This window comes from Natator depressus, chromosome 2 (genome assembly GCF_965152275.1).
Source record: "Natator depressus isolate rNatDep1 chromosome 2, rNatDep2.hap1, whole genome shotgun sequence".
Taxonomy (NCBI): domain Eukaryota; kingdom Metazoa; phylum Chordata; order Testudines; family Cheloniidae; genus Natator; species Natator depressus.
This window is the reverse complement of record NC_134235.1, coordinates 119,917,984-119,932,734: the sequence shown is the minus strand read 5'-3', so window position 1 is coordinate 119,932,734 and position 14,751 is coordinate 119,917,984. Positions and strand designations below refer to the sequence as shown.

At 42.3% G+C, this 14,751-nt stretch overlaps 1 protein-coding gene across 6 annotated transcripts in view; it reads right to left on the bottom strand.

Moving 5' to 3' along the window:
• Nucleotides 1-14,751, bottom strand: part of RNF152 (ring finger protein 152) — a 61,992-nt gene that overhangs the window by 34,479 nt on the left and 12,762 nt on the right. The window contains exon 3 of one of the 6 annotated variants that reach the window (XM_074944979.1): nucleotides 4,564-4,596. The exons of the other annotated variants lie outside the window; for them this stretch is intronic. The gene's annotated coding sequence lies outside the window, so the exon portion shown is untranslated. The remainder of the gene's footprint in view (nucleotides 1-4,563; nucleotides 4,597-14,751) is intronic. 6 annotated transcript variants of the gene reach the window in all.

Below are 14,751 nucleotides of genomic sequence, written 5' to 3'. Positions count from 1 at the left end.
ATATTTAATTACCAAAACCATGTTATCCCATCATACCATCTCCTCCATAAACTTATCGAGTTTAATCTTAAAACCAGATAGGTCTTTTGCCCCCACTGCTTCCCTTGGAAGGCTATTCCAAAACTTCACTCCTCTGATGGTTAGAAACCTTCATCTAATTTCAAGTCTAAACTTCCTGGTGGCCAGTTTATATCCATTTGTTCTTGTGTCCACATTGGTACTGAGCTTAAATAATTCCTCTCCCTCTCCGGTACTAATCCCTCTGATATATTTATAGAGAGCAATCATATCTCCCCTCAACCTTCTTTTAGTTAGGCTAAACAAGCCAAGCTCCTTGAGTCTCCTTTCATAAGACAAGTTTTCCATTCCTCGGATCATCCTAGTAGCCCTTCTCTGTACCTGTTCCATTTGAATTCATCCTTCTTAAACATGGAGACCAGAACTGCACACAGTATTCCAGGTGAGGTCTCACCAGTGCCTTGTATAATGGTACTAAAACCTCCTTCTCCCTACTGGAAATACCTCTCCTGATGCTGGTAAAGAGGTTTCCACTTTGAAAATAAAGTCCTGTTGAAGCTTGTTAGTACCTTGCCTGGTTGATACAACAGTACCCCAAGTTTCACCTCACTTAAAAACTACTTGCTTACAAAATCAGACATAAAAATACAAGTGTCACAGCACACCATTACTGAAAAATTGCTTACTTTCTCATTTTCACCACTTAATTATAAAATAAATCAATTGGAATATAAATATTGTACTTACATTTCAGTGTATGGTATATAGAGAAGTATAAACAAGTCATTGTCTCTATGAAATATTAGTTTATACTGACTTCGCTAGTGCATTTTATGTAGCCTGTTGTGGAATTAGGCAAATATCTAGATGAGTTGGTGTACCACTGAGAAAATCTTTGGGTACCCCTGCTTGAGAACCACTGCCTTCACTTATACCAGTATAACTTGCCCATGCAGACAAGGCCTAATGCCAAATCTGAATTCTGCCTGTGGACTTCAAAGGCCCACAGTGTATAAGACTTGAAGGCTTCTCCTTATACGGACATACTTTTTTTGGTATATAGGACCTGAAGTATGAACAGGGATAAAGTGATACTTTGGAGTTGTGAGTCAGGAAACTAAAGGCTATTCTATACAGGCAAATTGACCAGAACAGCTATTCTGCAATAGCTCTTCCACAATAGCTCCCTGTGTGGACATTCTTATTCTGGAATGAGAGCGTCCACACAGGAAGCTATTCTGGATTAGCTACTGCACTTCAAATTCATACCTTATTCTGGAATAATTTAACGTGTATTTAACATAATTTAAACCCCTAAGATTTTTCTGCCATGTGAGATTTTGAGGTAAATTATATGACAGAGTTTAAGTTATATTTATTATAATATGTATTCCTAGGATATCCATTCACCGTAGTATCTTGGCAGCAGTGCTTTATAACTGGCTGTGGTTTTAGATTATTTATATTATTTTCTCTCCAATATCTGTAGCACTTAAAAAATCATTCACCATTAACTGAATTGCACACAGGACCACTCAGGGAGGATGCCAGGGTATAGGAGGTGGCATAAGAAAAGACAGTGGGTGTAGTAATATCTTTCTTGGATCAATTTCTATTGGTGAGAGAGACAAGCTTTCAAGCTACACAGAGCTACTTCTTTCAAATAGCTTGAAATCTTATCTCTTTCGCTAATAGAAATTGGTCCAATTAAAAAAAAAATTACCCCCTCTCCCCCGGTCTCTCTTCCGACACCAACATGGCTACAACAGCACTGCAAACAAAAAACACAGTGCCAGTTATGGGGGCAGAAGACCAGGGAATCAATAATGTGAGTGCAATAGGTACTGGCAGGGCTTGAGGAAGGGGTTAAGAGCATTTAGGGATGAGATGTAGGCAGGGCAGAACTTTGCAGGGCCTTGAAAATGAGAGTCAGAAGTTTGTGTTTGTTGTAAATAGAACCCTGGAATCCTGCTTTCCATTCTCCTGATCAAACAACTACACAACCTTTCCTACTGACCAATACTGTCTCGTTATTTCCTTGTACTCTTCCATCTGTCTATATCCATCTGTTTTCTCTCTCACCTTATGCATAGACTGTAAACTCCTTGAGGCAGGAACCGTCTTTTTGTTCAGTGTTTGCATAGCACTTAGCACAATGGGGTCCTGGCCTACAGTGCTAGCTACAGTGGCTACAAATAATAAAAATATCCAATAAGCCATTCTGCAGTTGTATGTGTGTGTGTGTGTGTGTGTGTGTGTGTCCATATTTATATACAGATACTCAACATTCACTATACTTAGTACTGGTGTGCCACATTGTATCAGCATGGCATCCAATATTAAACTATCAAAGGTTCTGGTACAGCCCTCATCATCATAGCAATGTGCACAATTAATTTCCCTTCAAGCTTTCTGTAGCTGCTTTTCTTCTTCCATGATTTATATGGCACTATGGGATTTAATATGTTACAATCTTTAATGACAACTACTGTATATCTGAAACTTGACAGAAATTGCTGCTGGTAGAAAATTAAATGCTGAACTCTTTCCAGTAATTTGGAGCATTCCTAAATGTAACACTAATCCATGCAATATATTCTAATTACAACAACAGGTCCATTAAAAAAAATCTTCCACCTGACCTGTTAGTCTGTCTGTTGTGCTGAAACATTTTGGAAACCATCTGAAACAGAATCCTAGAGAATACTTTGCCATCAGTGCTGAATTACGTTGCATCGAGAAATCTGAATCTCTATTATTACAACCAATTACAAAACACCTTAATTTAGGATGACCAGGTGTCCGGTTTTCGACCGAACGCCTGGTCAAAAAGGAATCCTGGAGGCTCTGGTCAGCACCACTGACCGGGCCGTTGACTGTCCAGTTGGTGGCACCACACAGCGGGGCAGGCAGGCTCCCTGCTAGCCGCTGTGCTGTGCGACTCCCAGGAAGCAGCCAGCACGTCCGGCTCCTAGGCCCAGGGCGGGTCTTTGTGCTGCCCCGCTCCCCGCCCTCAGGCGCAGCTCCCATTGGCCGGGGCAAGGCAGGGCAGGGGACAAACTAGCGCACCTAGCAGGCAGCTGTTGAGGGGTTGTGGCACGCGCCTCTCCCACTGCTGCTGGCCCCCTTCTCCTCCTTGCGCTCCTCCTGTGGCTGGGCTTGAGCTGCGGCACGTGCCCTGCGGTGAACCGCAGTCTGTCGCCCCATTGCCCGCACCCAGGAGTTGGAGATATGTATCCCTGTCTCCGAGTGCTGGGAATGGGGCTGTATTCCCATCCCCCTCACTGCATCCTTCCCCATCCCAACCCCCTTCACCTCCATCCCTCCCCGTCCCAACTACATGCCCCTCACTGCAGCCCTCCCCTGTCCCATCCCACTCAAACCTCCACATCTGCCCATTCCAGCCCTGTACCTCTTACAGCGCACTCCCACTCATCCTCTCCACCTCCCAGAGCCACCACGCCCATGTCCCTCACCCCCCACAGCCCTGCAACCCATTCACTTCAATACACTGCTGCACCCCCATTATGTCCCTATAACCCCTGTGCCCCCCCACATCCTCATGCACCTGTAGCCTTCTGCTGCCCCTTGCATCCCCATCCACCCCACATACCCCTCCTCTCTCCTTCACTGCCCCCTCTCACCTCCACCATGCTCTCGTCCTTGGCCTCTTTCCCTACCCATCCTCTCTCTTCCACCCCCACATTTTCCCCTCCAGCCCACCCTCCTCCCTTCCCAGTTGGGTGTGTCTGTGTAGGCAATGTGTGCATGTATGCATTGTATGTGTGTAAGAGACTGTGTGTCTTTGTGTAGAGAGGTGTGTGTATTGATGCATGTGAATAAAATTTGCAGCCTAACTCTTTGACTTTTGTTCCTTTTGCTAGCTTGCACACAAAAAAATGTATGACATAAAATATGTGTGTATTCATTTTATAACAAGTTTAAAATGAAAGAAAGAAAGAAAGAAAGAAAGAAAGAAAGAAAGAAAGAAAGAAAGAAAGAAAGAAAAAGAAATTATTTCTTAAAAAGTGAATGTTGTTGACAAGTAAATTGCAGAAGAGCCAATGTATCATACATTTCTCCCCACCTTTGACTATCTAGATCATAAACTCTCTTTTTATGTGTATGTCCAGCACCTACCACCCTGGAGCCCTGGACTTAGTTGGGGTCTCTAGGCACTAAACAATAATTGTAATAATAAATATTGTGGAAGTATGTTTTAGTGCAAGCCAGATGTGTACACATGAATACACATGTATATCTGCATGTAGGTGTGGGAGTCAGTTTTTACAGATTTATTTATATAAGTATATGGACAGGTGTGAATTTATGTGGTTGTGCTCTATGGATTTGTATTTGGGCTTCAGGAGTGGGCCTTTAATGGATCCGTTGCTGCTGTGATAATGTGTGTGGTCCTAATTCCACACATAAAGTTACAATAAGTTTAGTGAACAAAACACATGGAGCTGGTTACGAAAAATGGGAAGAGGATAGGGAAAGAATCATAAAAAACTTTGTGAAAATGTCATTTTTTTAAAAAATTACCCTTTTGACTCTTTTGCTGCCAGCTCCAGCGTCCTGTAACAAATAAAACCTGAAATTAGCATAATACATCTGTCAAAACAATAAATATGCCTGTTTGGGCCTTACGGTGAAAATGAGCGTATGAGCAAGGGTGGGAGAGAGCAAGCAACAGAGGGCGGGGGGGATAGATGAGGAGGGGCGGGCTGTCAGGTAGGGGTGGGGCCTCAGGGAAGGGGTGGGGCAATGGGCGGGGCAAGGGTGTTCAGTTTTCTGGAATTAGAAAGTTGGCAACCCTTCCTTGATTTAAAAAAAGAATCAAAGAAGAGACAATCTTGTGGCTTCTACTCAAGAGCCAATTTTCCAAAGTGGCCTCTAAGAGCTTGTCCACACTTACAGAGCTGCACCGCTGTAGCACTTAATGAAGACGCTGCCTATGACAAGGGGAGAGCATGTCCGGTCGGTGTAGGTACTCCACTCCCCGAGAGGCGGTAGGACAGGAGAAGCCCTCTGGTCAACATAGTGCTGTCTACACCGGGAGTTTGGTCAGTATAACTGCAAGGTACCTTTACGAAAATAAGTTTGTAGCGTATACCATGGCTGTGTCTACATGCGCATTTTCCAGATCTATGTCATTTGCATGCATTTGTTGAAATGTTCTCATGCATCCAAAAAAACCTGGCATTTGTAAATTCAAATATTGTTTAGTTAGGCACCGAAGACCTGGTCTACACCTAAAACTTAGTTTGACATAGCTCTGGCACTCAGCTGTGTGAAAAATCCACACCCCTGAGCACCACAGCTATGCTGACCTCATAGCTAGGTCAAAAGAAGCACTCTTCCATCAAACTAGCTGCCATCGCTCAGGGAGGCGGAACAGAACCGCTTCTTCCAGCTTTCCATCAGTGGAGAGTTCTTCTCATAAAGTGAATTCTCCACCAAACTATCCCTGGCCCTTTTAAGGCCTCTTTGCTTACACAGACCAGTAAATCCAGTCCCAGAGTGAGTGAAAGTGTGGACACAGAATATTCTACTCTAATCAAATCCAGTTACATTATGTTCTCTTGAATGGAGATATGGGGTACCAAATGCATTGTACAGTAACTCAGAAAGGCCTAGTAACCAACTCCTATTTAAAATTCCAACCAATCTTTCTGCAATTCTGCTACGTTCACAAAATGCTGTTTCTTCTAGCTCATCGTTGCAAAAACTCCCAGTACTTCCATCACTGAGGAAGTTGAAAAATTGGGAAATTTACAAGTTTACAACAGAAGGGAGACTACTTAAGAGAGTCTCTCTCAGTAAAAAGAAAAGGAGTACTTGTGGCACCTTAGAGACTAACCAATTTATTTGAGCATGAGCTTTCGTGAGCTACAGCTCACTTCAATTGGTTAGTCTCTAAGGTGCCACAAGTACTCCTTTTCTTTTTGCGAATACAGACTAACACGGCTGTTACTCTGAAATCTCTCAGTAAATAAACCTGTGATGTTTTCTGTTCAGAGATAAGTTTAACAGCTTCCTATTGTGCACAATGTGGAAGCATTGCTTCTTTCATTTCATCCGCGGGTTATTTAAATAGTTCTAGGGTGGGCTAAAAGGTTTATCCTTTCGCTAATATTTAGCTTTCTTGACAATCTTTACTTTGGTAATGTTTTCCTACGATCCAAAGATTAAACATAACTGCATTACACGGGGGGAAAAAAATCCATATTCACTGGATGCCCTTGCTTTTCAGAAAAAGCTGACCCCTGACTGACTTAGTTTAAAAACAACAAAAAACCCACTAAAACAAAAACCACCCAATTTATGTAAATACATGTTTTATGAGTAGGAATAAGGAAGAAAACTGATGGCTTATAGTGAAGCAAATCAGTTTAGTACTGCCATTTTAACTACTTCTCCGTAAAGCATTAAGGAGCAATTCTGATCTTACTCCACTGTAAAACTGGTGTAAGTAACTCCACTTGTGTAACTCGAGTCCCTCCTATTTACACCAGTGTGAGAGAAGAATCAGATGAATAGCACCTCAGAAATAGCCTTTCGCTTATTTCAGTGTTGTGAACGCTGTCGCTTGCAAGTTTCCATCTACATGGAGAGTTTTGAATGGATGATACTGATATACCTAGCTGTTTGGGGCCAAGTTGTACCACTAGTCGCCTGCTGAGCGAAGATCGTAAAGCAGACTAGCAAGAATCAGATGAAGACAAGAAAGAAGTGAGGGCATTACAGAGTGCTGCAGAAGGCTAATTTTATTAGGGTCAGAGTAGAATCTTCTTGGGCTAGGCTTTCTAGTTTAAAAAGTTCTCTTTATTTTAAGAGCAGTGGTTCTCAAACTTTTGTACTGGTGACCCCTTTCACATAGCAAGCCTCTGAGTATGACCCCCTTATAAATTAAAAACACTTTTAAATATATTTAATACCATTATAAATGCTGGAGGCAAAGCAGGGTTTGGGGTGGAGGCTGACAGCTCACGACCCCTCATGTAATAACCTCCCGACCCCCAGTTTGAGAACCCCTGTTTAAGAGGTATGTTTACTTATACAAAGCTTCACAATTTCTATTCAATTCAGAATTATACAAGTGTTCATAGATGGTATCCTTGACCTAAATGCTTGCATACGTTTTCTGGAGTCCTTTTTAAGTACAAAAAAGACACGGTCTTTTTACCACTGCATGTTGTCCTCTCCTAGTCAGTTTGAGAATTGCATCTCAAGAGTATCTAAAATATTGTACAAGTGACTGCAGATCTTCAACAACAGTGTCTGGCTATTGCCTCAGTCATATCCTGCCAGCTTGCTTTGGAAGTAACCCGATCTATTTTCTTTGCGTATGGACAAAGTTGTGTATCATTAGAAACTGCAGATTTATGATACTCTACCCACGCTGAAAGATTAGCATATTGTAAATTTTAATGCCTTTGAAGTTACCACTGTAAAAATTACAGGGCAAATTAGAGCAATCCTGTTAGCACTAATTCACAATCTTTTAGCCAGATAAGCATTACTAAACAGATATCAGAACTAGAAACAACGTGAAATGAAACTTTTAAACACATATACAGAAAATATGCCTATTAGTACATTTGTACGATCATTTAAAAGAATATCGCACTTGATTCTTTATTCCATCCAGGCCCGCCGACAGAAATTCCAGGCCCCAGGGCCAGGGCTGTCCCTGGGGGGGACAGAAGTAACAAATCAGTCACTTCTGGGACCATCTATGCTGGCCTGTGGGGGTCCCCCAAAAGTGCAGGGCCCGGAGCGGTCTCGCGCGCCTAGGTGCCCTGAGGCCCACCGGGCCATTTAAAAGGGCATGGGGCTCCTGGCTGCCACAGCTACTGTGACAGCAGCCAGGGACCCCGGACCCTTTTAAATCGCCCGGTCCCCTGGGAAATTGCCCTCTTTGCCCTCCTTGTCGGTGGGCTTGATTCCATCAGACCAGTTTTACACCAGTGTAATTTCCCTGAAGCCAATGGTGATACACATGTAAAAGCCAGGGTAAGAAAGTGGAGAAGCAAGCCCATTGTTTAAACCACATCAGAAGTTACTCATGATGAGAGCTGGTCAAAAAAAAACCCAGAACAAAGTTTGAGAACATTTTTGAAAATTTAAACGTTTCATGAAAGTTTTACTGAAAATGTTTGGATTTTGATATTTCCTGCTTCCCCCTTCATTCTCCCCACCCCCAATTTTGCCATCAAAAAGGATGCAAAAGGGGGCAGAAAGAGCAGAAAAAAAATAAAACAAGTGGCAAATTTCAACAAAAAAATTGGGTGGGTGGGGAATATGAAGTTTTCATTTTCAGCAAAGGCCAATTTCATCTGAAAAATTTTAGCCAGCTGCATCCATAACAAATATTGGAAAGCATCAGTCCTGGAGCAAAGAACTTGGCTGTAAGTATGGCATACATCAGCTTTCCTTTTAAATTTCACATATAAAATAAGAATATAAAAGTCACGGAAATCCATTCAACATTGAAGATGATCTCACTTTGCATTTCTCCTACAGGCAGGGGCCACACTCCATTGCCAATCAACAGGGATGCTAATAACGTATGAGTCTCAAATCACCTTACTCTCATTATGCTGTAGATTCCATTCTATGCAACTGTTGACAAAAGTCTACTAAACATGTCCATTTATCTTAGAGCCAAGATAAGTTCCAAATGCAATGACAGATGATGGGCCCTTTCCATGCCTTCATGTCCGCACGAAACAAAGAAAAACTGTACAGTGCTTAGATATTATCTTAGAAACATTATGACGAAATGAAATGGGAGTTGTTTCAGATATAAGAAAATAGCTTTGTGTCTCTCACATTGTATCTTTAATAAGCTGTGTGGCCTAGTACACTGGTTCTCAACCAGGAGTACGCGTACCCCTGTGCTTATACAAAGGTCTTCAAGGCGGTACATCAACCCATCTAGATATTTGCCTAGTTTTATAACAGGCTACGTAAAAAGCACTAGTGAAGTCTGTACAAGCAATTTCATACAGACAATGACTTGTTTATACAGCTCTATGTACTATACACTGACATGTAAGTCAACAGGAGCTGCAGGTGAAGAGCGCCTTTGAAAATCCAGCCATTGACTTTAAATGGGGATTGCTGTAGCAAGAGTAAGAAAATACATTTCAAGTGCTTGAGAAATAATATAGTTAAATTTATTAAAAGTAGATTCCCTGTTAGAAGAGAGTGAACAGCTCACAACTTCCTATCCCATTGATATACTATGTTATGGAAATACAGCAGCCACCATTAAAAGTTAACATTTTCTTACAGGTATCACAGCTATTTCCTTCACTAGTTATATGGAGAACGGTAGTGTCGTGAATGCCACGGCTGGCAAATTTTGACGTTCTAATGGCTATCATTGTATAATGGAACTCCTTCTATCAGCAATACCATCTGTGGCCAAATACCACATCTGGCAAGTAACAACATACTGCAACACCTTAACATTTCTGTATGTAAACAGTATATTTCCAAGAAAGACACTGAGAATATTGTCAAAGTAAACAGTACAAAGATTTTCACCATCTAGGACATCAGAAGGCAGGAGTGATTTGCCACTCATTTTCAGTGCTTACTGTTTACAGTAACTCCTCACTTAAAGTCGTCCCACTTAATGTTGTTACGTTGCTGATCAATTAGGGAACGTGCTCGTTTAAAGTTGTGCAATGTTCCCTTATAACGTTTGGCAGCCGCCTGCTTTGTCCACTGCTCGCAGGAAGAGCAGCCCGTTGCAGCTAGCTGGTGGGGGCTTGGAACCAGGGTGGACCGACAGTCCCCCTGTCAGCTGCCCACTCCCCTAAGTTCCCTGTGCAGCAGCCACTCAGCAGGCTATCAATTGCGGGCAGTTCAGCTGTCCCTCCCCCCACTGAAATGTGCTGCTCTTGCCCTCTGCCTTGGAGCTGCTCCCCAAGCCTCTTGCTTGCTGTGCAGGGGGGAGAAAGGGGGAGACTAATGTCAGCATGTCCCCCTGCTCCTGCACCCCGCTTACCCCTTCTCCATATACAGCAGGGTGGGGGGACGGAGAGAGACAGAGAGAGCTTGGGGCAGCAGCTGCTGTCTCAACTTCCTGATCGACTTAAGAAGACAATGTACTTAAGAGTAGGGTCAGCGTACTTAAAGGGGCAATGTACATCTCTCTCTCTCCGCCACTCACAGGGTATGTCTCTCTGTCTCTGTCTGCTATGCTGTCTCCCCTCCCTCCATTTGTGCTGCCTTGTAGAGTGTGAGGCTACATTAACAACCCTTAAGGGCTCAGCCAAAAGCTAGTTCATCATTTAGCAGTAAGGCATTCCCTGGGAAATATCCCACCCACCCTCTTCCACCCTCTAACTTCACCACCTCAACCAAGCTTCACAATCATCACCACTGCATATTAATTCTTATGGGGAAATTGGATTCACTTAACATCGTTTCGCTTAAAGTCGCATTTTTCAGGAACATAACTACAACATTAAGCGAGGAGTTACTGTACTCGACTAGAAGCTTCTGTAACTCAGAGAGACCATGCTACACTCTGCCATCTGTCCCCCATCTTAAAAAACAAACAAACTTAATTTTGGAAATGTTCAGATAACCAGCTAAGACCAGAATGGGAAATACAGAAGGAGAAACTAGAACTAAAATACAGCAAGTGAGTCTGTTCCAACCAGCTTGATCTATAAGCACAGAAGGTGGAAACCTTTCAAGAAAACCTATTCTTACAGAATTTCCAGACCAGTTGCACAGAGACAATGTTTCAAAGCTGATTTGCCATCATCATGTGGCATGCAACCACATATCGCAACTAAGTGAGACCAAGAGTATCAGAGAGGAGAAAATAGATGGGCACGAAAACCCTCTTATTTTGGGGGGAGACGGAAGGGGCCAATTGCGCAATCTGTGTCAATATCCCTACAAGAAATGCTTATCTGTGCTGTACCTTATGAGCAAGACCACTGAAAAATCCTGAATGCAATTAAAACATTTATGTTTATCTTCCCTCTGCAATTTTATAATCCTCTCATCCACCAGTTTAGAAAGAATATTAATACTGGCAATGGCTGCTCCCAACCTGTTCTGCTGAGCCTGCTTTTCCAAGCTGTCCCAGCCTTTCAGCACCAAGCCATACCTGCTGAGAGGAGAGGGGACTCTTTGGTTCAGAGTAAAGAATGGAGAGAGGACAAAGTCAAGCACAGCACTGGAGTTAATCTACAACAGGGCAGATCCTGATTCAATGGAGCCGTGACAATTTACGCCACCCCAGGACTTGTCCAAAGATGTTCAACTCAAGAAAGAAAAAGGAAAAAACCAAGAGACACAAATGATACCAAACTGTCAGCATTAGAGATACACTAAAGTCAAACGATTCAAACCTGGATCTGACCTTACACCAAATTCAACGTGGTCAGGCATGCAGCTTTGGTTCAAGCCCATCAAATATTTAGAATGTCAAAAAGTTTTAAAGCTCCTGTTGGTAATTCTCTCTTACTCAAATTCATGGAGTTACAATGCTGAAGTACTGCTCTTAGCATGACATCATATGAGCATCATAAAAATACATGGCAAATTGATTTATGCAAGCTTAAACACCTGTTTCATTATTTTTATAAGTGTGTGCAGCTTGTTGAGTCAAAAAATGTTCAAGACATTCAGTTCTATGGGGCTCGATATTCTATGATATAATCTACATGTTTTACATCAGTCATGGTCCTAAATTAAGCCAAAACGCCTCAGCCATACAGGACTAGTTAAAATGCAGGGTTTTAGTGTGATTATTCCATTTGTGGCCTAGCTAGTCTTTTCTAATGGTGGTGATTTTTTTTCCATCCGCATCTCCTCATGCATCTCTATACTCTGAAACAACAATGCACAAAGAGAAAACCAGCTGTTATGTCGACTTGATGAGAATCAGAAATTTCCATTTCCCTTCCTCCCAATTCATTGTGGGGTTTATAATTGCTTTTGTTTACAACAAAAGCATCAGCAACTAAGTCAATCAAGGATTGAAATTTAGACAGAAGAACACCTCACAGCTTGTTCTGAAAGAAGCAAATGTGGCTCGTTTACAAAACAATGTGCGCTCCAATAAGTTGTTGGCGCTTCATTCAGCTGGAAACAAAATACTCAGTCCATGGGATATGCACAACATTGGTAGGGTTATCACTTTTTTTTACTCAGGCCAATACCAAATAAAAGGAATTTCAGCACCTTGCCCCAATCTGTCTCACTCTCCAGCTAGACTCTCCAGCTAGGTCTATACTACACAGTTTAACACCTCTGAAAGATAAAGTTTTGTCGTTCAATTGCCAGTGTAGACATAGCCAGAGCCTATTTTAAACAAATCACAGCCATAAAGGTGGCATGTTTAACTAGGTTCCACTGTAGAACTGGGTATGTGAGACTGAATACTGGAAGGAAAGAAACTTTAGAAAAAAGGGTAGAGCACAAAATATTCTTTAGGTATAAGCCATTTTTACAGAGTTGGTCTAAAGCTGTATGACAGGTTTCAGAGTAGCAGCCGTGTTAGTCTGTATTCGCAAAAAGAAAAGGAGTACTTGTGGCACCTTAGAGACTAACCAATTTATTTGAGCATAAGCTTTTGTGAGCTACAGCTCACTTCATCGGATGCATAAAGTGGAAAATGCAATGAGGATGTTTTATACACACAGACCATGAAAAAAAAGAGTGGGGGGGGGGAGAGAAAACCTTTTGAAGTGATAAACACCCATTTTTTCATGGTCTGTGTGTATAAAACATCCTCACTGCATTTTCCACTTTATGCATCCAATGAAGTGAGCTGTAGCTCATGAAAACTTATGCTCAAATAAATTGGTTAGTCTCTAAGGTGCCACAAGTACTCCTTTTCTTAAAGCTGTGTGGTCATTTTTATCCATTGCTTGATCTCATAGAAAATCTCAGTAGAGATGGCCCTAAAATATGAAGCAATGGGTATCAAAACCCACAAAGATTTTGGTTTAAAGCAGCACGAAATTCAGATCAGGATTTGAGTTCAGGTTCCACACAAACCCCAAGGAGCATCTTCAAGGGACCTTCAAGGCCATCTCTGTTGACAGATATTTCACATTATAGGCGAAGCTGGTAGCGCCACCTCCAGTTAAGGTTTCCCAACACTTCCATTTTCAGTAACTTATAAACTTTGTTAAATTTTTAACTGTTCAGGTTAAAATTTTCCATGCTGGCTGTCTGCCACAGGCTGAATTTTTGAGGAAAGTTGTACCCAAAATGGTTCTTCCATTTCTGAGAATGTGCTTAGGGGAAAATAGGTCATTTTGTCCATGTCAAAAAAATTCTTACAATCCTTTTGTTCTGCGGTTGTAAAACCCCCTTTTCCAAATTCAGCCAGGAACATTGCAGCTAACATATGCTCACTTCTTGGAATTTTGCAGCTAAATTCCCCAAAGATTCCTTTTGTACTGGGTATGCACCGTCCCCACAGAGCAACTCAGCATGCTCCATCCTGGGGCTGCAGTAACTGAGCAGGACTTTCCTAGTTGCTGCAGGTTACTGTGAAACCAGATGTTGGAACACAGTAGGGAGATTCTCTTCGGTGCTCTTAATCCCCTCCTGCCAACCCCACGCAGCAAGAGAGGAAATCTACCTACCATATTGACATGCAGAGGGCTGGGAATTGTGATGGAGGACAGGGTGAGTAGGCGCTGGGATGGTGGTAAGAACAGGAATCAGTGGGGTGGAAAGATGGGAAGGAGCAGAGGAGGTGGATAGGAATAGGGATGGAGCCATTGTTGAGAGTTTGGATTGTAACAGAGCACATGGAGGACAGAAGCAGAAGCGACTATAACCACTGAATATTCCCCTCCAGAGCCTGGAATGGAACCCAAGATTCTTGTGTGTGTCTCTCATCACCCACCTCTAGTGACTGCTCCACATACAGGATAACAACCTACTACTACCAGTTACTCCATTAGCTCATGTGGGAGAAGTCTGCTATGGATCTAAAGGTCTGAACCCTGCTTGTGGCCCAGATGGAATATTATTTTTTCCAGGGTGTTTTGTTTTGTTTTGGTTTTTTTTTTTGGGGGGGGGGGCAGTGGAGTTAAGAAATTATATTAAAAAACCCTATGTTAAAAGAATGCTAAGGTTGCACAGTCAAGCATTCAGAGGTTAGGAAATACCAGAATTAAGGTTTCCTGTTCCACTTTAGTTCAGCCCCCTTGTGTGTATGCATTGTGATGCAGTCTTTAATTACTTGATCATAAACTATTTTTTCCAAAGGCTGAACCTGCTCTGGGGATGAATCAGGATTGTGCCGTAAAAGACAATGTTGACAATGTTCCTTGCAGAAGTTGAAAGTCATGGAGCGAATGCGGCAAGGAAATGCAGGAAAAGAAAGGATGATCTCCTGGAATGTCACCCCAAGAATCAGATTCTGTCCCTGCCTTTGCCACAGAGTTTCTATGTCTTAAACAAAAATTTTCACAGGTGGTTACTAATTGTGTGTTCCTCATTTTCTGAGAGCCGAGACACCTGGAGCCAGATTTGCCAAAATGCTGAATGCTCAGAGCTGCCATTGAAGTTGATTGGAGCTGTACTACAAAACATATGAAGTGCTATGTAATGCTAAGTACTCTAAAATGGTCAGGCTCTAGGCATCTTAAATTGGGTAACCAAAATTAGTGAACTCTTAACAAATTTAGCCTTAATCCCCAGCTGTAAAAATGGGGACAGTAATACCTCTTA